Source organism: Acanthaster planci, linkage group LG10 (genome assembly GCF_054643075.1).
Source record: "Acanthaster planci isolate LZ-2023a linkage group LG10, COTS_SCS, whole genome shotgun sequence".
In the NCBI taxonomy this organism is placed as follows: domain Eukaryota; kingdom Metazoa; phylum Echinodermata; class Asteroidea; order Valvatida; family Acanthasteridae; genus Acanthaster; species Acanthaster planci.
Genome location: NC_141786.1, coordinates 18,442,579 through 18,467,840, shown reverse-complemented (window position 1 = coordinate 18,467,840; position 25,262 = coordinate 18,442,579). Strand labels below are relative to the sequence as shown.

The window sequence follows — 25,262 nt, the reverse complement described above, 5'->3', positions numbered from 1 at the left end:
ATCAGTGACGTAATTACCAGTAGATTCAGCAGAAGAAAGCACCATAAGCTACTGTTTCCCCCCAAATGATACTGTTTTCTTCTAGGATTACAACTTATACAAGCAGGAATCTGTAATGGGAAATGAAGGATTAGAAAAAGACTGCATCATAACAATTTGTCTGAATATCAATATAACAGTGTTACCGGGCGGCTCCACAAATGACAGGTGGAACAGGCTTTCTGGTTGCCTCTTAGAAAGCATCTGCTGTAAAAATAGGACAGTCAATTTAGGGAGGTTGAAGTGTGGGATCATCACTTAGACTGCCTGTTCATGCCTCTGTCTCCCTGAAGACCAGATGACATTGGGCAAATGCAGCAGAAAGATGGCAAAAAAAGCTGGATATTGCAGCAGAAAGGCACACCGAAAATTGCTGAGAATACTGGTGGAGGCAGGAGCAGATTGAGGGAGACGCTTACGCTGGGCATACATGTAGTTGGATCGAAAGCAACTAATGTGGCTATTTTACCTTAAAGGAAAACTTTGCCAATGCCCAAGAATGCTTGATATTCAATTTGAACAAAACTCATAAAAATCACTGAAACTTACTATACATGTACCAAATGAATGGAAAAAATTAATTAAAGCCTTTTTTCTTGTTTAGGCACACTTGGGAAATACGTGTAAGTCCCCTTTCTACGAAGGCATTCTTTCTTTTAGGGATCAGGGGCCAATTTCATAGAGCTGTTTAAGTACAAAATTTGCTTTTAAAAGTGCAAGAAAACCTTGCTTGATAAATCAGGTAACCAGCCAAAACTCGATGAGGTGTATATTATTTTGGGATCGTACATATACAGTATGTAAATGTATTTACATGTACATGTACCGGTAGCTGTGTTTTGGTTAGCAATTACACAGAGATTTTGAAGCCGGTAACCTTTGTTTTTTAAGTAAGGTTTTTCACACTTGAGCAAATTTTGTGCTTAAGCAACTCTATGAAATTGGCCCCTGGTTTTGTCTCCAAATAAAGTTTATTTAAGGCTGACCAGCCTCCAAGTTGTGATGTGCACCTCAGCTGCCATCTACTTACATTTTGTTCAGATAACAGGATGGTGATAATAGGATTTGGGGCTTTACAGGATTCTTTTTGGTCTGAATTCCATCTTGGGGAAATTCACACGGAATTCATGCACAGTACATGCATTTAAAAGCATGGACCCAACGATTTGTCACGCTACATGTACAATGTACATGTACGTCTATTCAACAGCACTCACCATGCTCACTATGCATGTTCAGTTTCGTGCCAGTGCAGCGACAAAAACATCTCAGGACGATAAAACTGGTTAAATATCCATTGCTTTGAACAAAACCCTATCCATTACTTAATCTGGGTATACTGGAAAGCACCAAAAAAAACAAAAACACAGAAAAACTACCGTAAAACACAGAAAAACACCGCAAAACTACCGAAAAACTACCAGAAAACACCCTAAACACCGGAAAACACTCTAAATACAGGAAAATATCAAACAAAGCCATCTCAGTGAACTACATGTACATGTATACCGGAAAACTCCAAAAAATAACTACTGTCTTCAGGCGAATAGGTTACCATCAACCATGATAACTACACTGTCTGTGCCCTTCATTCCAGTCCTTGCAAAAGCATCAACATCAATTGCAAGTAACAGCGCCCTCTGTACTCAGTGTCAACTTCCACTGTACTACCTGTACATGTAGTCTTTATAGTGGTACTGGTAGTGTTGCTCGAACTTGTCTTGACAGAGCTTAATCAAAATGTCAATTTCTCAAGGATTGTCAAAGGAATTTGTACAACTTCAGCACATAAAAGTTGTTCCAAAAATTGCCGTAATTACTCAATATGTCCCATTCCTATCCCTTTCATCATGTTCATACTGGAACGTTTGAAGCATAAGAAAGATTTGTTTTACTTTTTGACTGCTTTTGAACATTATTTTGTCACATATTAAGAGATTTGATCGGAAGCCCATAAACAACATGACAAAATGCATTCCAAATTAAGGCCAGATGGAGGAACAGATGTCACATCATTTTCAAAATTGAGTCCACGTTGAACCCTATGGAGGGGGCGTCAAATGTTGCCACTGTTCCCGAACCACTGCAAGAATAGAATTTTCCTGTTATGATATTTCTCCTTAACATGCTTAAAGCTTTGTTCATCTTTTGACACCAATTAAAATTTTTCAAAAAGCAAACAGAGCCTTCTCAGCTTGAATGGCAATTAAAGGTCGAAGGTCATCCTAAAACTACGATGTACCTGTGTATAAAAGAAAAATTTGTAACTTTTGAAAAACAATCTTTTTTCTGTAAAGTTGTAGAGTTTGCTTCCCAATGTACTGGTAAAAAATAACACACAAAAAAAAAACCCTTACTAAGGCCTTAGTAGCAGCATTTTGTTCAGCTTTGTTCGTTACGCCCCAACTATAGCATCAGTTTTAACTATAGTTGGGCCCGTCCCAACTATAGTTGGGCCCGTCGCAACCAGAGTGCTTCAGTTGGGCTGGCCCAACTACAGTAGATAGGTCCTGTGCGCATGATGTGCCCAGCATGTGCCAAAGTCATATTGTTTACAAATGTCGTGTCATTGGTCATAGGGCTAAATGAACGGATGAAGTGCCACATTTTAGATGAATTGTGTCAAGTGTGAGAAACATTGACTTGGATAATGTTGACACATTTCCCACAGACATTGGTCAACAATAGTTGGGCCAGCCCAACTGCAGCACTGCAGTTGGGACTGTCCCAACTATAGTTGGGACTGCTAAAGTTGGGGCGTAACATTCTCATCAGCTACTGTTTTCACTCACATTTGGGCATTCAACATGGATTGCACAATGAGTGCTGGGGAAATTCCGCGCGTGTCGCATTATGTTTTCTTTAATTCACCAGGCATGGCCGTGCACAGGACCGGTCGACATGTACACTGTGGCCATGGTGACGCAGCGCAGAGTCCACAGTGCACAGGTACCTTGGTTGCACCAATGAGAGCCTTGCTACTCTGCCAGTGTGGGAAACGGTCTGTCCCCCCGGCCCCGTCATGCCAGTCCTTTATCCTTTTAATTGCAAAAACGGTGTGGGCAATGTGACTTTCAAGCGCAAGCTTGACAATCTGTGGGTAATTAACAAATCTACATTTCTCAATACACATACACAATGATTTGTCCTGGTTGAGTGGTCTAGCTGTCCATCTGAGGCTCTGACCGTTGGAATGGTCAAGTTGTCTGAACGGTCGAGCTGTTCAGAGTCCAGTTGGCAAACAGTCAGAAACAATGCTGTGCTCACTTTCATGTTCTCTTGTGCACATGTTTTGCTTCTCATAGTATTAGTAACTATCATCTGATCATGGCCGTCAAAACCGCTTGAAGTACATGTATATAATCATGTACAGTGCATAAAATATTCCTCAATTCATCCAAACATGCCTCAAACATGTCAAAATTGTACAATTACTACGTAGGTTCATGTACGCCTTGGGCCTAGGCGTTTCATAAATTAGTGCTTTTGCCACATACATGTAGTTCGGGTGAGTGCCACATGAGTCATGAGTACAGAATTTTTACCCATTTTTGGAAGAACCCATGACAAGGCAATGCCAATGGCAATGGCACGCAACAGGACAGAGTGCTTGCAATGGCTCAAGTTGTATGCCCAGGCTAGGCTTAGTCATGTTAGTTGTTTTAGGGAATGTCAAAACGCAATCCATTATGTTATAATAAGCTTACCGACTCCAATGTTATCCAAAACGTAAAATTCAGACCCGGTGAACTCCCGGCCCTTCTTACTGCTCACGACCGATGTGACCACACACCAGCATAACTTCCACCATGAATGAGCCTGCATCGTGTACACGGAGTCACGTAGGCCCACACCGCTAAGGCGCTATTTTTAAAATAGTAGGCCTATGTATAGTATAATAAAAGTACTGTGCTACTGCTTGGACAAACTGTTTACATTTTTACGAATGAAGAATTGACCCCTAGACCCGAGAACAACGGCCGACCTTCTATTTTTAAACAGAGGGCGCCATAAACCACTTGCAACGTGCAATTTTTCAAAAGATGTTGACAGTTCAGACGGTGCAAGGCCAGTAAAGTGTACTTAAAAAAAATTATGATAAAATAGAAAATAACATCTCATCAGCTGCATTTTATCTTTACCCCAGGGAAGACGTCCTCATCTACTCTCATCAAGGACACCATCCATCATCAGACTAGCTGCGGGTGGCTAGTCCAGATCCGACCTTCTGCGGCCAGATCTAGTTTTCCAGAAACCCGCCCCCAACGCGGAACGCAACGTGTGGACGTATCCCGTACGGATGCACATGTATATATGTGCATGTGCATCTACACATGTACATGTACAGTACATGTATGTACGTACATGTACATGTACATCCACATTGAGCACATGTACACAGTACCGGTCTAGGGAAGGCGAAATAAAATAATTTTGTGTATAATTGCCAGGGAAATTCGACTTGAACAATTTGATAATTGTTACTTTAAAGGATTATTTTAAAGGAAGCTTCCATGGAGGTTGAAGTGTAGTCTCCTCCCATAGAATTAAATTTTAAGTACATATTGATTGAATGGAAATGGGAAAAAAAGAGGGCAACCTAATTGAGGCATTTTTGTAAGTTGGTGCAAAGTAACATTTGGAGGACAGAGACAAGTATTTTTTATTTCGGTATTTTTTTTCAGCGGATAACAGTTTTTACCAATAAAAAAAACAATTTTTTTCCATTTTTGAATCTGAAAGGTCGACTGAACTGAGTACCAACTTAAAAAAACCTTTTTGCTTTAAAGCAAATCTGTAGGTTCAACATGACCAATAATTTTCGCACATAATGATCATCGGGAGGGGAATACTTTAATTCATCAGCGGACGATAGGGGCCTAGACTTCCGTCTGTGCGGTGCCAGACTGAACTAGCACCCCTAATGCTGATTATTGATGATGCACGCCAGGTTTGTGGACTTTACAAGGTGTCCATGGGCATTAATATTAATGAAATAAAACCATTATTGCTTTACAGAACTTTATATAAATAATTAAGCTACCACAATTTCCAAATATATCCAATAACGTGTGTAAACTCACAAAGGTATTAAAATGTGTATAAAAAGATTCAAAACGCTGTCAATATGGTTGCCTAAAAGACTTGCAGGAGTAATTCCTAAAATTATCATTTGTTGAAGAAGCGTTCTAAGAGCGAAGTTTAGTTTTTACCGTAAGTTCTTCGCCCTCCCTGTAACTTAAAGGGGCGGAATTCAGAATAAAGTTCAGTGAATACTTTGATGCGCCCTCGCAATTAATAAGGAGACAAAATTCCGACAACAGATCTTAAAGTATGTTTTGATCAGCGGCTGAATTCTGACAACAAAGTTTAGTGCATACCGTAATCCCAATTCTAATGGCGAAGTTCAGTGCATATTTTGATCCACCCCCTCGATCAGGAAGCCTCGTTTCCCCCTTGGACGCCCGCCTGTCCCTCTCTAGTGCGGAATCACAACCGGGGGAGGTATTCAGTACCAAGAAGTACTGAGCGCCATCGAAGCTTTTTTTTTAATCTTTGCATCTTCCCATCGTCCTAAAACTATAACTTGAAGTTATATATCTCTGCTGCCTGGACCTCTTTCCTGCACGATGAGACCTTCAGCCATAATTATTTCGTTACACTTTTGTACTCAAATACCTCAGCAGACACCATTCTAGATGGTATGAAAAACCACTCTCTTTGTATTGTATAAGACACGTGATGCCTTCATTCACACACCCGATTTTGCAACATGAGTGCCGTTTACGTCCGCGAGGAATACAGTCCAACTTTAACTTTGTGATCAATACCCTATAGCTGTGTCCACTAAATTCATTGAGAATATTTTTATGAACGATTAAGGTCAGAATGTGTACACAGACACGCATTATTTTTTCGTATACTTCCATTTCATGTTATGATATATCGCATGGAACAATTTCTATGATCATGTTAATTATTCATTCACTTGCAAGGCAGCTTTTCACGCATGCGTGCTGAGTAAGTTGTGACCCATACAAACGACTCCACAGCTCAAAGATTTAAAGTAACTCGGGTGTTTGAGCACCGATTTGAACGATTAAAACGGGAAAATGTGGTTCCAGAACTGGTCAAAATGGAATGCTACACTACTTTCGAGCCCCTATAAAACTGAACGTGTGTTGAAAAAAACCTTTGGCAAAGTCCACTCACCACCCAGTCAAGCCAAGGTCAAACCCTGGCTGCAGTTCTGCACTTAGCTCGTAACAAAATTCCCTGAGGGCGATAACAGTAGCTGGCGGATCCTCGAATTCCTGGTTCGACCTGCCAGAAAACCCCCGGCCGAGTTCAGGCTGCTCGCTGCTGAACTAGGGTTTTCTGGAAAATGAGAATTCACGGCATGTCCGAAGGTTCCACGAGTAGGCCTACAGTCACGATGATATCTTGGAATTGCACATTTAGGCCTATTTAATTGATGACAACTAGAAGTTCCCTGATTAAAGCTTGTTCTTCAGCCAAACTGAATACAACCAACATGGAATCTGCATCGAGACACATCAGCTAAAGGAAAGGGTGAAAATACCTGCCCCCCTCCAATTAAGACATGGACCAGTGAGATGTTCCCCTTAGTTGCGAGACTTATAATTCGCAGTTAATTGACAGAGGTAAGATCGATGAGAGCCAAAATATATGAAAGCCATGATCTAAAATAACACTGAGATCTAAGCAATGTACAAAAAGAGCCTACAAGCTCGCATCAAGCATGCTCGACTTTACAACGAACGAAAAACCACCGTAAGTGAGAACATGGAGGAAGGACACAATGGTAAGATTAATGGTTCCCTAGCAGCCGCGGAGTCTCCACTATTGACAAAGACGAGAAGAGTGCCTCAGATGTAGGACACCATTTCAAAATTCCTACCGGGTGGGCGTAGGACTGAACGGTCCAACCGATGAATTTATTAATTATCGGTTGGCTGTCAGGTGAAGTGTTCCCGAGTGGCCAATGCTCGCCGATAAATCCTTCGTCTTGACTCCCAAGGCTTCAGTGGAGCAACAGCCCCTCCGTTATTCACTCAACACAACTCACTGTTGATGGACATGCCATGTGTGGCTGGCGTTAGGTATTGACCGTCTTTCCTTTATTTTCTGTTTTCCATCATTATTCCGCAGTGACTTCATTCTTTGATATATTTTGCCGTGTTGCCACACCATATGCCTGCTATTCTTTAGAATAAATTTTGGTCCGAGAGTCAAGCAAAGGAAGGAATTAAATCTAAAGTGATATTGAAAACAAAAAATAAAAAATTGGATTGAAAATATGCCTTGCATATATATTTGATATATTTTAACCCCCTCAAGAAAATATTGTGGAACATCAGATCTTCTTTCTCCCTTAATATGTGAGATTATGTTGTTTGTATACACATGTATTGGTGCATGTCCGTGTGGGTTTGTAGATATGTGGAAATTGATCTATATCAACATAAGGTTATTCTCAATTACACGGCAGCACGAAATTAAAAAAAAAATAGAGAGGGGAAATATTTAAATGTGGTTTTGAAGGATTTTCCCACACTTCAAAGAATGAAGTCTCGAGTCCACTGGAAATATGTTATACTAATGAAACTCGTGCAAGATCAACCCTGCCCTCAATGAAATACGCTCCTATATGTAGCCTATGTAATCGTGTACAAGCCTTACACAGGCAATGTGCACGAAAGAAAGGTAAATTACAATTTGTGGATGTAAATTTCTATTTTTGGAAGCTGTCAATATTTCCAGACATCCCTGTCGTAAATGGTACCCGTGTTGAACCAAAGTGCGTTTTGTCAGTTTTGCGAAACCGTCATTTGTGGAAAAATTTCACCTAAATATTCTTCAGAAGAGTGGTTGAATAAGTGATAAATTCCATTTAAACAGGCTTTTTTTCAAATAAAATGAGAATCCGAAATGTTGATATTATGTTTGCTAAAAGACAATAAATTTTACATGGTTTGGACATGAACATTACGTAGAAAAATAGCTGATTTGACATGTGAGGGAAAATGAAGCCCACAGCCACATAAACCCCCCAATATATTGTTATTCTAACGTACATGTACATGTACCTAGGATAAAAAACAAATTGTAAAATAAATTTTACCTATTTATCTCCCTAAAATCTCAAACCAGGTTAATGATTACCACCTGCTGTCATCCGATCAATGCCCAACAAGCCGCTTGCCCTCCAGCTCAGTCCCCAGGCCCCAAAGCAATCTCTCCCCCTACATTCCATCCTATAACTTACAGGATGCACGGAATAGTATAAGCCGATGCTACGGACGTGTATAATAAAATGTGGACTCGCAAATGCCCTTAATCAGCTTATAGAGATCATTGAATCCGCTAGTGGCCATTTTAACGAGCCGAATACAAAGCTTTCCGAGCAATGTCTGCCTTTGTTCTTCTTGACGTCAATACAAGCAAGCCAACCTACTCATATCTATTCGGCTCGGGAAAATGGCCGCTGGTTGGCTTCTTTTTCATACAAAGGCGTTGCAAGTCGAGGTTGTTATATACGTCCGTGGCCGATGGCTGGTCCATTATTAATCGGTCGGATGGCCATGTCCTGAAACCGATAGGAATTTTGAAGCAATGCCTTGGTATAAACTAACTTTAGATCTTACCAATGGTAGGTAAAATGGGGCGGGCTGTGAGCGATTAATTGAGGGGTGTTACAATGGCATTAGCTGTATGCATCCTTGGGATTTCGCCCCATGCCAAATCTACAACTGCAATGCTATCCATAGAGTAGAAGTGTTGATTGTGGTGACGTGTGGGAGTGGCTTTTACAGACCTTAAAACGCGTTCGATACAGATAACCATGCAATTCTTCTGGCCAAAGTGAGGTAGCTTAGAGCTGTTTAGCAGGCGCTCTGAACCGGTTTTCTGGTTTTTGTCAGGTCGCACACAAAGGGTGTATTTAATATGAAGCGTAACCCCAGAGTGACGTTTCACAGAGCTCCATTCGGGACCTGCTGTCTCCGTGTTTTACGGTATTGTTGATGTATACGCAGATGATCAAATTCTCACTGGCAATGGCAAGACTATTGCGTGTCTTGAAAGAAAGTTATGTTTTGCATTGACACAGATTTCTGCTTGGTTATCGCCTTGTTTTAAATTATGATTAAACCAAGTTGATGGTCATGGGGGAAGAGAAAACTGTCAAGACACTGATGATTTCTGAGTGGAGGGAAATGATCTTAGAGAGTTCAGAGGACCAAATGTCGAAGTGTGGTTATTGATGATGAGTTGAAATAAACTGATCAGAGACAAAGTTGTGAGTAAAATCAGATACAAGTATTATCAGCCGGGTGAAACCGATGATGCCTGATAAATGATACCAGGTCGTCCGTCCTGGGACAGAGGGCATGAAGAAAATCGTGGATGACTTGTAACCACAAAATGGCAAAAGGGAAAACAAAAATATCCAGTCTTGTAGATATACCCAGCAGGAAATGAGACCAAGGGGTACCCGCCCAACATGTCCAATCCCTATACACATTCCATACTATTGTTACTTAACACATTCCCCCCCCCCAAGATGTCTGAAAGGAATTCCCCAGATTCCTACGAGACAATGACAAACACAAAGCAGGGGGGGGGGTTCTCTCCGTCTCATACCTTGCTGCATATGCTTGTAGAGGGATAGATGGACCCAGGTGTGTCGGGCCGTCATTCGTTCGACAGTTGCGTAGCAGCCATTTCAAACGCCACGGGTCGATTTGAAATGGAGGACGCAGGAAAATGAGAAGGGTTGAAAATGATGATAAAACAAACATTTATAGTAATGCCGCATGCATATCTTCTAAGCGTCTCCTCTAGGCTGAGGACCAACGGAGTATGTTGGTTTTGGACTAGTCAACTGGCAGAAAATCGCCTTCAGTCCAACCATTCAAATGCTACAGGTCGATTGTGGTTTGGGGCCACTAAGCATTACTGTTTCTTTTCCCCTTCCCCCTCTCTGGGGATTTGACGGAGAGATGTGACCAACGTGGACCAAAGTCCCAGCAAAACAGTCCCCGGCAAATCTCTCCCCCACTCTGTCTTTCAAAGTTACAAGCCATGACTGTTTTTCAAGATGTGCGCAAACCCTACAGTTTGCAAACTCCGGGCATGTAGGCCCTTATTTGTAAACTGTGGGCAGTGAGGGAAAAACTAAGGGATGGTTTCCATCTTTGCCAGGATGACAGCTGTGCACGAGCTTACCCCGATCAGATTACATCAGATTGAGCTATATTCTGTCGAAAGTCATCTCAAATGCTACAGTCGGTTGGGAATCGCTCCCTTTGAAGACTCGGACGATTTCTTTCCTGGAAGAATAAGTATTACAAATGAATAGCTAAAGCAGTTCAGCTCATTTCATGCAGATTGTGGGACTGAAATTGCCATGGAATGGCCCAAAATGGCACATTTGAGTTAACAACATGGCACATTTGAGATTGCTAGAAAGTGCATTTCAAATGTCTCGGTAAAAAATCGTAAAAACATGTTAATTACAGTTACGGAGAGATTGTGGGGGAAAATTCACATATGCTTAATCAACCTGCGGCGTTTGAGATGGTTTTTGACCAAGCTTCTATTGAATGGTGTATTACAGCGGCCAAGGAGAAATTTAAAGTATCAAATCAACTATAATTTCGTATTGTCTGTCATCAGGGCTGCTTGAAGACACGTTCTTATTTAAAAAGTTGCCCTACTTGGCTTCTTTTGCGAAAGTCACCAATCAGACTCGGCAAACCACTCAGGCCACGGCAACAATTTTCCTATCCCACCTGTGGCGGTTGAGATAATCGGACACGGTTTTCCGGCGATAGTCTCCTAAGTAGTCCGATAACTCGGCAGCACACAACTTAAAAACTTACACTGCTGACGCGTCAGAGTCAGTGATGGTCCCTTTCTCGCATTCCTGGGAGTCACTTCTTTCATAAACGGCGAAATGATGTATTTTTATTTATTTAAAAAACTCTTAACATTTAAAATAAAACTTAAAAGGTTGAATATGGCCTTTGAAAACTAGCACAAAAGTGAGCAACTACCATGAAAATGTATTGTGAATATTCAGGACCCTGTCAGGGATCACCCATACATAAAACATCGCAGATACCGCTCTCCATGAACTGAAAATGACAAATTGAAGCTAAGGATTAAAACCAGTGAAACCCTCTTTGTATGAATCGCATAGAAATGAAAAGAAAAAGACACAAGAAATCATTGAAGGAAAACTAGATACATAGAAAGATCTATGGCAATACAGAGTAGGGCAATCCATACAAAAGATCACTGGAGAAAGCTACTGATGACAAACGGCTTCCTACCCACTGCAAAACGACCCGTGACGTTTGAGGTGGCATTGCGCAGCAGTCGTGCAGCTCCTCGCTATTTTGAAAGAATTAAGCTCGTTTTCATGCATCGATTTCTTAAGGCATCGATTTCTTCAGGCATCGATTTCATCCATCTTACTCAGACACAAGGTGGCATTTGTTGTAGTAGCCTTTGTTTTCTGCAGAGGGAATTCCCAATCAACGAGTGTGGTTAGGGATGCACTGAACCAATTCAAGCTCCATTGAAAATAGTGTAAAATCAACCAAGTTTGGAGCCCCATGGCAGGCCACTGAAGTCCCTGAGGCCACTTAAACAAAACACAATGTGTTGTTTCGTCCTTCAGATTTCATTTGATTTTCAATTTTTAGGAGGTTAACTAATGAATCTTTTAATTCTCCGCCAAAAACAAACTCACCCCCCCCCAAAAAAGTGAACATTCCCAAGTTTTCTCAGCGGCCATTTTTCAAATGATATCCCTCACCTTCCTGGGGCTCTTCTGACAAATTTTCAATCACACTTTTGTCTGCATTGCCCCCAGATGGGTGCCCCTGAATCTACACAGATGATTCTGGGCCATACTGACACAATCCCACCATTTCTTGGCCCATATACAGACCCCTCTTTTCGAAAGGCCTGGCGGAGACTTTCCTTGAATTGGGACACTGCACCCTTACAGGTAGTTTCACCGGGGGTTTTCTACTGTAGCAGGGGCCCCTCATGAACAATGTCCACGGGAAACATTAAGCCAACCTTGGAAGTATTATGCGCCCTCCGTTTCTTGTTAACCTGTGACGTTTGAGATGGCCTTACGCCTTTGGTTGTTTGCAAGAGGAGACGAAAAAAACGGAGACTGTATTTAACCATGCACCTGTTATGTCGTCATTAGGTTTACATATTTGCCAAAATATTTTTTTCTGGTACCAATCATACTGGCCTCCACTCTTCAATGATAGCGCCCTCATCGCGAAACAAGTCTTAGTCACAACGTGCATACTTATCACTATTGGGGCTTTTTTATCTGGCATTTTTCGATCCACCTAATTTCCTTCGTCCTCCTTTTATTTAGCACAGTATCCTGAAAAATAACTTTGGCACTTCTGTACGTGTATAAGGCTAGGGTTGTTTGTTTTATTTTGTTTTGTTTTTTCTTTCTTTTTAGTTTTTAGCGCTTACGCGTTGTGACTAAGACTTGTTTCGCGATGAGGGCGCTATCATTGAAGAGTGGAGGCCAGTATGATTGGTACCAGAAAAAAAATATCTTAGCAAATATGTAAACCTTTTGGAAGTCAATCCACAGTTCAATACGTGCAAGGCCGGGTTCCCTTTTTTTTTTTTTTTTTTTGTACATTCTTTTTGTAGCGTCTACGTGTTGTGACTAAGCCTTGTTCCCCGACGAGGGCGCTATCATTGCAGAGTGGAGGCTGGTATGATTGGTTCCAGAGTTTCAAGTGCCGCCCCTGACCTATCTTTGATGTTTTCATGGATCCGAATCTTGCCCCAGACTGTTCTCGGTCGACAACTGAGCAAAAGGACTTTTTGTACATGTATGGATGTGAACTGTACAGCTTGTACTAAAGCATATTATTAGAACCTGGCGATTGAAACAGGTGCGCTTTGAATTGTTTCGATAATTAATGACATCATTTGGTCATATCCCACTTACCCTATTTCGCTATCCCAGTTACCCCACAAGTAGGACATAATTTAGGTCATCATATTTTGTTTTATCCAATTAACTGTTTTTTCAGGACCCACGTATCTAAGAATGTGAACAATCAGAGGATAAATTTTGTAGTTCATGGAAAAGACCTCTTATCTTAAAACGGTATCCCAAAATGTGTCCTACTTAGTGACCTACCCCTTCACTAAATTTTAATAATGGGGAGTACGCTCCACTTGCATATTGAAGGTAGCCTGAGGTAATGTCATCCAAAATGCTTTTGCCAGCTCATTCACACATTGAACGCAAAATATCAAACTTAAATGTGTAACATTTCCTGGGAGCAGTATTACGAATTCTGAGCTGGGAATGACAATCGCTCTCGCGGCCGGTCTCCTTTACAGTTTCCAAAATGCAAGCTTTCGCCCGACACGATTTTAAGGAATGCAAAAAGATTGTACTGCATGATAGCTAGATAGCTAGACAAAGTTCTTTTTGGTCGAAATACCATCATACTTGTGCAGTTAAGTCTAATGTCTATCACAAAATGCGTAGTGCCCTCGTGCGGCGGAATGCTTGCTTTTGTTCGGACCATTTACATAGAGGTGATCGACTTGTGACGTTTAAGAAATAAACTTTGAGGATCGGCCCCCAGGCGTCAATACATGTTGCTATTATTCAAAGCAGACATTTGATTGTTCCAGACGACGGAAGCCCGACTAAAAACATGGTACAACGTTCGAAGACCACCGCGAAGCAGCATGCAACAGAGGGCGCTCGGCAGTTTTCTCGTCACGGCCGCGGCCGGTCCAAAACTAAACGGCAGATTTATTCCCAAGGGATAAAAACAGTTAAATGCGGTGGGACTTTACTACAAACTGAGACATGGTAAGAAAAACGACATGTAATTCCTTTATAGTATGAGTAGAAGACATTACTGAGAATTTATTGACTGTGCTTGACACCACTAAATTCAGTATTAAATTGAAAATCAAGGACGAAAACTTGCAAACTAAATTATACAAAAAATCTCCAATTTATCATCTGATTTTTGAAACACTTTTATAACAAAAGTGTATTCATCATCCTGTAAGAGGCCCCCTTTGCAAACTATAGATTGCATCCATAAACACTGCCACGACAAATCCTTAACGCATGCTCACAAAAGTAGATCTCATACCGTGGCTATGATTCATTACGGACATTGCTTACAAAATATGACAAGCATTAATTCCATGTTAATTTCGCACTTTCATTTAAAACTGCTTTTCTTCCAAGAAAGTTTAATTTTGTCAGAGGGGTCACTCGCCTCAAAGGTTGATTCCCATTTCGAAATAACACCACTAGATTTTACTGTCAGGGCATTCAATACATTCTTCTTCGTTCTATATATCGTCTTTTGTCTCACTCCGGGAAAGGCATTAATAAGGGCGATTCACAATGCTGTGCGCCACCAAGAGGTTATAATGGAGAGGCTTTTGCAGTGCATTATGGGACAAAATAGTCGACAAAGTCTTTGACCGCGACAGTATATGCGCGGAAAACTTGAATTTTTTCCCCGAATTTTTACCTTGGTTCAAATTGCTTATTGTGAATGGGTGTTAATAGGTCGTCAAAATTATGGTTTTGTGTGCCTCGGTCAAATATCCCCAAATTACGTGCTCTTAACTTCTGCAGCGTCTTGATTGTAAACATGAAGTGCCGGTCTGAGGCAAACTCTTGGTGGCGCGGTGTGCTGTAAATCACCAGAATCGGAAATGCAAATTCGTTTTTGTCATTCATTTTACCAATTTAATCTTTCAGTTTTGTAATTGAATTCATCGCTTAAACGAAAAACTGGGATTGTCTCGCATTCCAAGAACAACCAGAAAGATGAGTGGTTTACTTGTCTTATAAACACCCCAATCCAAGCCACTTACGAAATTGAATAATTAAACCGATTGCAAATATCCAATGCTTGGAAAATAATGAAAGGGACAAGGCATCCATGAGAACGAGAATTTTTTAATTCCACGACTGCAAGGCCACGTGAAGGAACTTGACTCATTTGGTCCTCTTTACCAAAGCAGATATTTCATATGCTAAACAGTAAGAAATTAAACATAGTGGTAACAGTTTTGTGACAAGACTAAATGTAAATAAATTACAAATGCTTGCTATTTTCAGGGAAGGTTTATTCGGTACACATGTAATTGTAGGATAACATCACAAGAGAATGTTGATACTATGCCAGAATCAAATTGTGCACCTAACAATTAAATGAAATAGTTAATCACAACAATTTTGCAACTACTGCTTCTAGCTTACATCATTTGGAAGCTTGGGAAATTCATGTAAATTGTTCTATAAGAATGAGTGTTTATGGTCAGTTACTGCTGCATGAAGACTGACAATATCAAAGGGTTTTTTGAAGGAGTGCCCATTTTCTGTCCTGCTTGGCATAAGACGTATTAGACAAAAGTTCAAAAATTTGAGTTTGTCTTTTGAAAAGATAACTTGGCAAACTCGATTTTTGGAATGAAACAAATAAGAGCGCATTGAACCTGGTATTTAGTCAGAGGAAAGCTGTATAATGTGATTACAGAGATCTATTTAGAGACCGTTCAGTTTAGGGCAGAGGTTTAGGACCAAACTGCAAATCTCTGATCAAATCTGATTGTGCGGCATTTGACAGTCTTTTGAATAATTCTAATCAAGCCTTGCGTTCCTCAAAGTAGACGTCGCCGCTTGATGCGAGTTGCCATGGAGACGTCATCAGTAACTGTTCATCCAGCACGAGCTCTATCCCCGTGCTTTCTTTGGCTGCCGCCTCTGGACTGAACAAATACGTGTATCAAAAATTTTTTTAAAAAGAACAATTCGCTACAACAACTTGGAACTACAAAAAATCAATTTTCAATTTAAGATATTAAATATTCTCATTCACATTTTTCCTTTTTTTAAAAAATGGAGGCAACTTTGTTGGCCATGACAATTTGTCGAAGGAAGAATTGATAGTTATTTTTGCTGCTATCGTGTCATTTAACTCATGAACAGTTATCACTACATGTTGCTCGAAAAAAGTCAAAGTGCCTCCAAGAATTACCCCCGCCCCATCCCAAAAAACAGGCACTGACGGTAAAAGAAATCCTGGCGATTGTGAAGTTTATTTTTCTCTCTGCCCAAAACTCTTTAATTACACTTGAGCAATATAAAATGCACATACCACTGAATCCACTCTGCAAGCCTTTGCCTTGGTGTTACCATGGTGATCACAGGCCTCATTAGTCAGTGAATGTATCTGGCCTCTCGGCGCTTTACCCAACAAGGAAGCTAGTCTCAAAGCCTGCAGTCTACTGCCATCTTCGTTAAAAAACAAACAAAAGACAATCTTACACATCTTCAGAGGAAATGAACCTGTCTGATTGGAACGATTTTAAAATTGATCGCCCCTTCCAAATGGCATTTATTTCGGGGTACACAATGATTAAATTGCCAGTGCAAACGAGACTGGTGAATGTGGCTTCAATTTAAGTTTAAGGAAATGTAGGGGAGAATTTGTGCAAAATCCAAGGCAAAATTGATTCCACAAAGCAACAAAGGGAGGGGGACGTTGGAGGCATAATGATCGAGGTTTTTCCGGGGATGGGGGAGCAAGACGGCAGTCATGTATCTGTTGCTGTTGTGACCTAGTTACAGTTCACAATGGAAAAATTACATACCAGCACAAAGGTAGAGGTTTTGATCATCACGTCCATAGTGTATCACTTCAGCGTTCCTCATTGCCTGTCATAATGAAAAAAAAGGAAAGTGAATGGCATTTCAATTTTAGCACATTTTCTTACTTAACGTCCACTGTGCTTTCACGGAAGATACTTGAAAATCATAACACATACCGAGAATCAATCATAATCTCCAGGTTCACTATAGAGACCGATTTCGTGTTAACTTTTGTACAAGTGTAGAACTTTACAGTCGGTAGTCTCATGCAACCAAGCGTGTTGAAGTGTGATGATGGGCAACGAATGTCACTTTCACAGTGTATAATTTCAGCTCTGGAAAGAAGGCTTATTTGAAAAAACAATTCTTATGTTAAGCGAAAGAACAAAGTTGTCTCAATAAATCACATTGTTGAGTAGTCATGTTCTCACCTTTGATGCTGCTGTAAAGTGAATATCCTGGTAAGGTTAGTGAAAACAGGGCCACCACGTGAAGGTCCCAGGATACCAGCCCCGCACGCTTTCGGCAATTAGCGGGCCCATCGCTGGACAGACTGGTGTTACCCTGTGGCCGCAGGGGCACCATCTGCCACTGTCCGGTCCGCCCTCCCGAAGGAGAGTGCCCTTGCCTACTCACGCGCGCCCCCTCATCCCCGGGAGATGAGAGGACGTACCAGCGCCCTTGCTAACCATCAATGATAACAGGGCCATGCCCCTATGGAAGAAGTCCGCGGCCCTCGACACGAGGAACACAACTACCTGCATCTTTTGCGGCTAACAAAAACGTTGGTAGGGCTAGACGGCGCGCAAGGAGCTCACGCCTAACCCCTTAGGTTTCGCACGTCTCGCATTGGAACCCCCCAGGACTCCGACTGGAGCGAGTTCCAATTTCATATCGATCTCCGCACCCACCTAAGCCCTAACGACATAGGGATATAGGGGATCCCATAGTCTCTGCACTTCTCAGAGAGATATAAAAGATCTCACTGAGCTAAAAGGGAAAAAACTCCTATAGTGAAATGTTCCATTTCACTGCTAACAAAAAATCCCTGAGGAAATTACGTATGCCCTAGAGATGACCTTCGCTGATGGAGCCTTGCAGCAGGGACGGATCAAGGGGCAAGTTCCCTAACATTACCCTACACTTAATTTTTCTCTGTGAACCACCCATTCTCAATTCTCTTTCATAGACCAATGAGATATTTGATGCTGTTGCCATGACAACCATTTCATTTCATTTCTCCCTCAAAGGGAAAATTATGGTATATTAAGCTTCAGACAATCTTAACATGCAAGCTCCCCAAGGAGCTGAGTCAGTTGTCCCCCCTTTCATTGCCACCCAAGATCCGCCCCCGGATGGACATAGGGATGTAGCAGATCCCATAGTCCTGCTGGTCTTGCGTTGGGGATGTAGGGATATAGAAGATCCCATCACCCGTCTTGAGGACATCGGGATATAGATGATCCCATAGTCCTTTCAAGGTCAGATTTACAGGAAATGCTCAATTTGAGCCGATGACCTGTGAGAGACCACCACCCCGCACAATCACAACATGTAGTTGAACCATTCTGGGAAAATACTAACATGACTTGAAAGTGTTCCATTTCACTGCTAAAAACGAACCTTGGCAAATCAATTTTTCCCCAAGTTTTTCTCTTGGCAAAGGTGTCACTTTATTACCAAATTTGAGAAAATACTAAAAGTTTTCAAGAAACTTACTTTTAACGCTTTCAGGTTTCCCAAATGGTTCAAAAAGCAAACTTGAACAAAAATGTTTCAACTTTGCTTGGATATAAACATGAAGGGTTCCTCACCAGGCCTAGTTGCTATGATCCGGGGTTCTTGTGCATGTTCACGCCTAAAAGAAATGGTTACCTTACCTTATGAACATGCAATTCTTGAATTCCCCGGCCTCTACTTGGGATAACTCATCTCCTGTTGTACGTTTTAACCAACAATCCCCTTGCCCAACATCGGATGAATCCTGCAAAATCCTGCAAAATCAATCAAGCATTGAGAAATTTGAAAAGTAAAAAACACACTTAATGTCGTGATGGATGAATTGGTTTAAACAAACAGAGCCTTTGGTGATAACTTTTACACCAAAATTCCATTTTCTTTGCCTCCACTGATTCAGATTGCTCGTCAAAGAAGAATGTGGTCCCTGTAGAAATGATAAGAATTTATACTCTACTTGAACAACATTGATGGGGAAAGTACAAAACTTAACCACTAGGGAAATAAAAGTAAACACTATCTCACTACCACAATGCAATTGGTTGATACAAGCAACTAAAGGGTAGATTTTAAGTGCTCAAAGCACGTCAATGTTGACAAGAACAAAACTGCTAGATATAGGCACAGCATTGTGGAAATCTTTGCAGCTCAATTTTGTCAGGTTCTCGTGGCATCTTTGGGGTAAAACATTCTTTCTTTGGTAGACACACTGCATAAATAGAAACTAAGTTGGGAATAATCTGATAAAAATGTATTTGGATTTTTTTAAATTTTGAACTTCTATTTCGTTTGTCATCAAATATGATACAAATATTGACCGCATCACCTTGGAAAATAATCCTAAATGGATCAGGAGGCTGGCTTCCCTGCATCACGATAAAATTGCAGTCAATATTTGTTATAAACACCTCTACCACAGATTCTGATAGATTTAAGATTCTGATTGTTTTATGCAGTAAAAGTAAGTCTGTTTTAATCAGAAATTAGTTGAGCACCTCTTCTTGACGTATTTCAAGTTGAAATACGCTAGCTCACAGCCTCACATGTGTAGCTCTGAACCAGAGTATACAAAATGTGCGACACACTAGTATGCATTTGAATGCAACACCTATGGATAGTTCTTTAGCCTCTGCCAGGTAAAGCGATTTGAATGCCATGGGCACAGTTCTTAGACACTCAAAAATACAGAATCTGTGCGTGAAGTGCTACAAGAAGACTTATCTGTAAATGAGTAATTCTCACCTCCATGGACATTCCTTGAACGACAATAGCTTCATCAGCAGGACCGATTCCGGACATAAGCCGATTTCTTTCCAGTACATCATTCAGGATCCTCTCGATCTCTTCCTCACTGACATTGTTCTTTCGTTTTCTCCAAGACAGCTATCTCTTTTAAAACACTGGCTTGTGCCATGTCCATGAAATTCCTCCTTTCAAATTTTCAAAGTCAAAGTCTAGGCTCAGAGTCCACTACGACAGATGTCAATTTCCCTCACTTGTTGAATGCTATGCATTTATTTTATCCAAGGAACCTGCACAGTCAAACTGATTCTCACTTGTGCCGAGGTCGTGCTTCAGAGAAACTTGACCAAAAGAAACAACTGCCCGGTTGGGGCAATTATAGTGACTTCTTAAAGCGTTTTTGGAATTTGATTTACAAGTTTGAGATGAGTGCTGTTGATTTTTGAACACAAAAGAGCACATTTTGCGCAGTGAATTACATATAACAGCGTATATCTTTTTAAAGTCACTCACAGCATTTAGACAGATCACATTCCCCATTTTAATTAGCAATTAGTAATGGGTAAACGGTTAAATGAGGGGTAATGGCTTGTGGTTACATATTTGTTAATGGTTGAGGGTTAGTTGAGGTGCATACGGTTTAGAGTGGGATTGTTTTGGGTGTTAATGGCTGGGTATTGGTTGAGGTAAAATGATTACGGTTAATGGTGTTATTTATTGTTAATGGTTGAAGGTTAGTCGAGGTTCATATGGTAAATGGTTATAGTTAATGGGGTTGTTATTTACTGTTTATAGTTGAGGGTTGGTCGAGGTTAATATGGCTTATGGCAGGTGGTTGACGGGATTGTTTTCATGGCTATGAGGAAATGATCTCAAAATACTATTTACTGGCATACTGACATGACCAACAATTGATGCACAGCGAGTCAGTATATCAGAAAGAACAGAACTAGCTTTTATTTTAGAAAAAAACCAATATTGCATTCAATTTTTTCCATGTGACAGGCTAACCCTGGATAATAGCAAGTCCAATGATACGTGATCTTGTCTGATCGTAGGTCCATTGTTTCACTTCGAGTTCAAATGGTAGAATCTTGTTGCAGTGGGTTTGATTATGCAGGCATCTTCACTGCAACATTCTTCCTGCGAGCTGTATGTGGGAGTGTTGCTTCCAGTCTCCTTCGCCAATTGAAAGCAATATGTCATCTGTAAAATAACAAAATAAAACCTTTAAATTATTTCCCCAAACGCTCGGTAGCTCTAATTTAGAGGACTCTGGGACAGGACTTTACACTCCATCCCAATTTTATCTTCAAAGTCAACAGCTTCATAAACTTGAGAATTGGAAATGCTACATCTACTGTTCAATCCTCACTTTTAGGACTCTGCACATATTTGACAAAAAGAAAAACTCTCAATCTTTCTTCAAAAATTCTCCTCAAAATGGCTCCTCAGCCCTTAGTGTAAAAAGAAACTGCTTCAGGAAGCACACGTAATTTGGCAAGTATGTATGACCGTGGACTGGTACCACAACTGGCGACAAACAGTGAGCCCGACTATACGAATTCCACGTAAGAAATTTATATTTGGCTTCATGCATTTGCATCCGTGACGGTGTTCTCGGCAGGTAGCCTATTTCGATACCTACTGCAAGTCTGAGTGGTTTTCTGATAGGAAGAGGGGAGGGACAAAGTTCCATATACGGACGCCACTTGAAACCCTGTGCACGAACCCTACAGAAGTGGCCAGAGAAATTTTATTTTCTGAGTAAACCGTGGAACGACTTGATGTTTTCCCTTCTAATAACTTTTCTGTTTTTACTTTCTGACGGCTAATAGGTCATAGTAGGGAATAATTACTGGGAGTATGGCGAGGCAAGCGCTGTACGCTGCTTTCTAGTGTTCACACACTCGTAAATGGTCGAGTTGATTGTTTGACGTCGTGCATACACAATGTGTGATGCATCGTGTGAATGGCAAAGGTATGCCGCAGACTGGCAGACTATTCAATGAGAGGCCACTTCCAGAACTGTAAGGTTCATGCAAACCTTTCTACAAACCTGACCGAGGGAAAAGTTCCGTATACTTTCCAAATTATCTTTACTTCCTCAGGAAGTCTTCCTATTACACAAAGGGTTGGAGAGCCATTTTGTGGAGGACTTTGGAAGAAAACGTGGAATTATAAGAATTCCGTATCCAGCCATCACTTGATGACACCCTGCCATAAAACCTCACAAGACTGGTCTGAAAATTCTAAATGCTTTCCAAGTCAGTGCTTCAATATTAGCACTGCTAAACGTGACTTTTAGACATGTTGTCACTTTCTAAATGCCTAATAGACTGCTGCAAGGGAAAATGCGTGATTTCCCTACATTATGGAACGTGAACCCTGGAACTTGGCCTACCACGACGAAGTGAACGAGTCACAATTGAAATTTGAATATCGAGCTTTAACCCGTCGATGTTCTAACTTTTATCAGTTCACTCTACTTTCTAAACAGTAAACTATGCCACTTCTACTCATGAGGGTCAATAACAGTTCCTTTCGACTCAAAAAGGGCATACTTACTTTGACTGTCAAGATGGCGTAGTTAAACTGAAGCTCCTTCCACGATGCCCGCGAATTTATGAATGCGCGTTACCCCACGTGAGAATTTCATTGTTGGGCAGTTACACTGGTTCCCTTCCGCATTCACTCTAGCCTTGCATTCATTGCGGCGGAAACCAATGATTGATTGGATCAGCTACTCAATTTGTAATTTTAATAAGGGTCCCATAGGGCAGATCTTTAATTTATTTATTTTTAGATTGTCGAATTTATTGCAAACCCACAGCTTTGAATAATATTTTACAAAGAAAAATGATCCGGAAATTCTTTTCTTTTTCCCACACAAGAAAAATTTACATATGAATAACGAACAGCGCTCCCTGAGTATAAGGGCGTGGTTCTGCCTAGACTGGTTTCCTGTCACGTACTTAGTCTCCGACGTCTTGCAGACGTGGCAGGTAATGAAACCGGAGGCATCCTGCCGGTTTTACGTAAATGAGGAAACGAAGCCCAATCAGTGCAGAATCAAACAGGAGCAGAAAGAATATTTCACCTTTTCGTGTTAAAGAATAAAAAAACTTTTGCAATCTGAGGTTTTTAATTTTTTTGTTTCTAAATGGGTTTACTTTAATATGCAACTCGGACAACTTTATTCAAATATTTGTGTTCGGCTATCGCAATAACGAAATGTGGTGTATACACATCATCACTATAGGCCTAAATAGAAAAAAGCGGTTGTGCATGAGTAGAGCTAAACCAACAACAGACCTTTGAGAAAGTAGGGGCTAATTGGGGCATCGAAATGTAAAATTATGTCGGTTTTTGTAAAGATTTTGTTGTTTCAAAAATGGATTCACTTTCATATGTTACTCAGAAAATGTCATTTAAACATCTGTTGGTAAACCCCCCACTGGGCGAGAGAGTATATGCTACAACCAAGCACGTGTCCAGAGCCAAAACATCGGGCTGAGAGGGCGGGTTCTTGTTTTCTGGGGGAGGAATTTTTTCCAGTGATATTGGCCTTCGGCTACATTTTGGAGACTTCCTTTTACACATTCTGGGGAATGAAGTGATTCTTTCATTTCGTTTAAACAAAAAAAGGGGGCAAGTGTGTTTTTTTTTGGGGGGGAGTGCGTAGGCCCTTGCCCCCCCATCCACAGCTATACCCGATTTGGATGTGGCCTATAAATCGTTCGCATTGGCATCACACAGCATCCACTTACCTCCAATTAATCTGATCTCTTTGACTTTACATGCCTAGAAACTGAAACGGTTTGGCTTTGCTTTTAAGTTTGGATTTAGTTTGGTAAAGATGAGCCAGTATTCCACAAGACACGGTATTAGCAAAAAAAAAACACAGCAACTGCTATATTTTGAGGGGAAAGCTGAGCATCGTGATGACCAATGCGTACAGGTTTGAAACTTGAACTTCAAAGTTTTTCCTTAGATAATATTAGGGTATCCAGTTCGTAAGTGACTTCGTCACAAACGTGGACGCTAAACGATTTGCAGGCTCCCATTGGACGATCGCTGAAGTTATGTGTTAACTTCCGGTTCCATGTAAACGGCGATTAATGCATGTAACTCTTTGTGCAGTGCATCCGCAGTGGGTGTGGTTTAAAGTGAAGTGACGTCACACTTACACGAACCGGATAGCTTGCTCTAAAATTCTTACATTGAAACCTAAATTTGAGATAACATCATGCTGGATTGCAAGATTAGGCACATTCATTTTCACGGAGCGTATATTTATATTTTATTCATCAACTTTGCAACAAGTTGACCATCTGGTCGTTCATTTAACTGTAAGTGTGATCTAGAAAGTGGGGCCTACGTAGGCCTGCAGAATCTAACGATAAAATCGATTTCTAAACTGTTTTTTTAAAAATCAGATATTACTGCTGTTGTCACTTAATATGGGTTGATTGTAATATGTAACTCAATAAAACGATTTTGTGCCTTTTCTGTGGTATTTATCCCATTGGGGAAACATAAGCCTCGACCATGTACGTGATAGACACTTGACCCGTGTATCGTTTGTATTGACAGCATACGAAATACCTCCATTTTTTAACCTTTATGACCTTTAAGAGTTGTGAAATGAATACGGGAAAGGAACAGTATGTGTGGCGTTGTTGCTTCGCTACATGCTCCCTCGAGGACGCATAGTCTCCGTCGTGCCGTCGCTCCTAGTCTTGTACTGTCTGTACGCTGCCTGTGTAATCGTCGCACTACTTACTACCCGCACAGCAGTCGTAAACACAGTGTGACAATGAGATTTCAATTACATTACAAAATGAACATTTAACGACTGATGGTTTCTTTGTAATCAAGTTTTGTATTTTACAAATACATCTTGGCCTACCTTTCTTGTTCTGAGGCGAGTGTATGTTTGTGAGAATTCTTTGTACAACTGCAGAAAACATTACAAAAGGTTAAGCATCCTTAAAAGCACGGAACAAATGGACATGAACTTTTATTATTATCTGGATATTTGACATTTCTTTGTAATGAGTCTAGCAATACGTAAGTTAACTAAAACGATATTCAAACAGGTTTTCCTTGTCATTTTCATAACGTGGTTAGTATATAGTTTTTCTTCCGAATAAATTATGGCGTCATGTTCAAACTGACTTACTTTAAATCATGAAGAAACACAATGTTCTCCTTTATTTTATGATTTTTCATTCATTACTGCTGAGCAGTGCATGGGTCCGGAGTTCTTCTGAAAGTTCCTACACCATTTGCAATTGTGAAGACAGGTGGTTCTTGTTCCTAATTACATGCAGTTCACTGAGAAAATAACTTATATGTGGCATACAAAAGTCTACACATTCTAACATTACATTTAGGCATTCTAAAAGTGAACGTAATTGTGATTATTAAATCGTTTCAGTACCCACCCTCTGGAACAAAATCGAATTCTCCTGGGTTTATTATTAATTCTTAGACGAATAAAATGTTGGCTTCA

At 40.7% G+C, this 25,262-nt stretch overlaps 1 protein-coding gene and 1 long non-coding RNA gene across 4 annotated transcripts in view; both read right to left on the bottom strand.

Moving 5' to 3' along the window:
• Positions 1-4,287, bottom strand: part of LOC110989465 (uncharacterized) — a 58,198-nt gene extending 53,911 nt beyond the window's left edge. For 2 of the 3 annotated variants that reach the window (XR_015426597.1, XM_022253859.2), the window contains exon 1: positions 3,747-4,031. The gene's annotated coding sequence lies outside the window, so the exon portion shown is untranslated. Of the gene's footprint in view, positions 1-3,746; positions 4,032-4,181 lie in introns of those variants that run through there. The other variant, XM_087141889.1, reaches the window with a different exon arrangement.
• A 10,763-nt stretch (positions 4,288-15,050) lies between these two features.
• Positions 15,051-17,279, bottom strand: LOC110989450 (uncharacterized). Its single transcript, XR_002599614.2, has 4 exons — positions 17,197-17,279; positions 16,768-16,831; positions 16,272-16,408; positions 15,051-15,882 (listed from the first exon to the last, which is right to left on the bottom strand). It is a non-coding gene; the product is annotated as an uncharacterized LOC110989450 (long non-coding RNA).
• Positions 17,280-25,262: the final 7,983 nt, after the last annotated feature.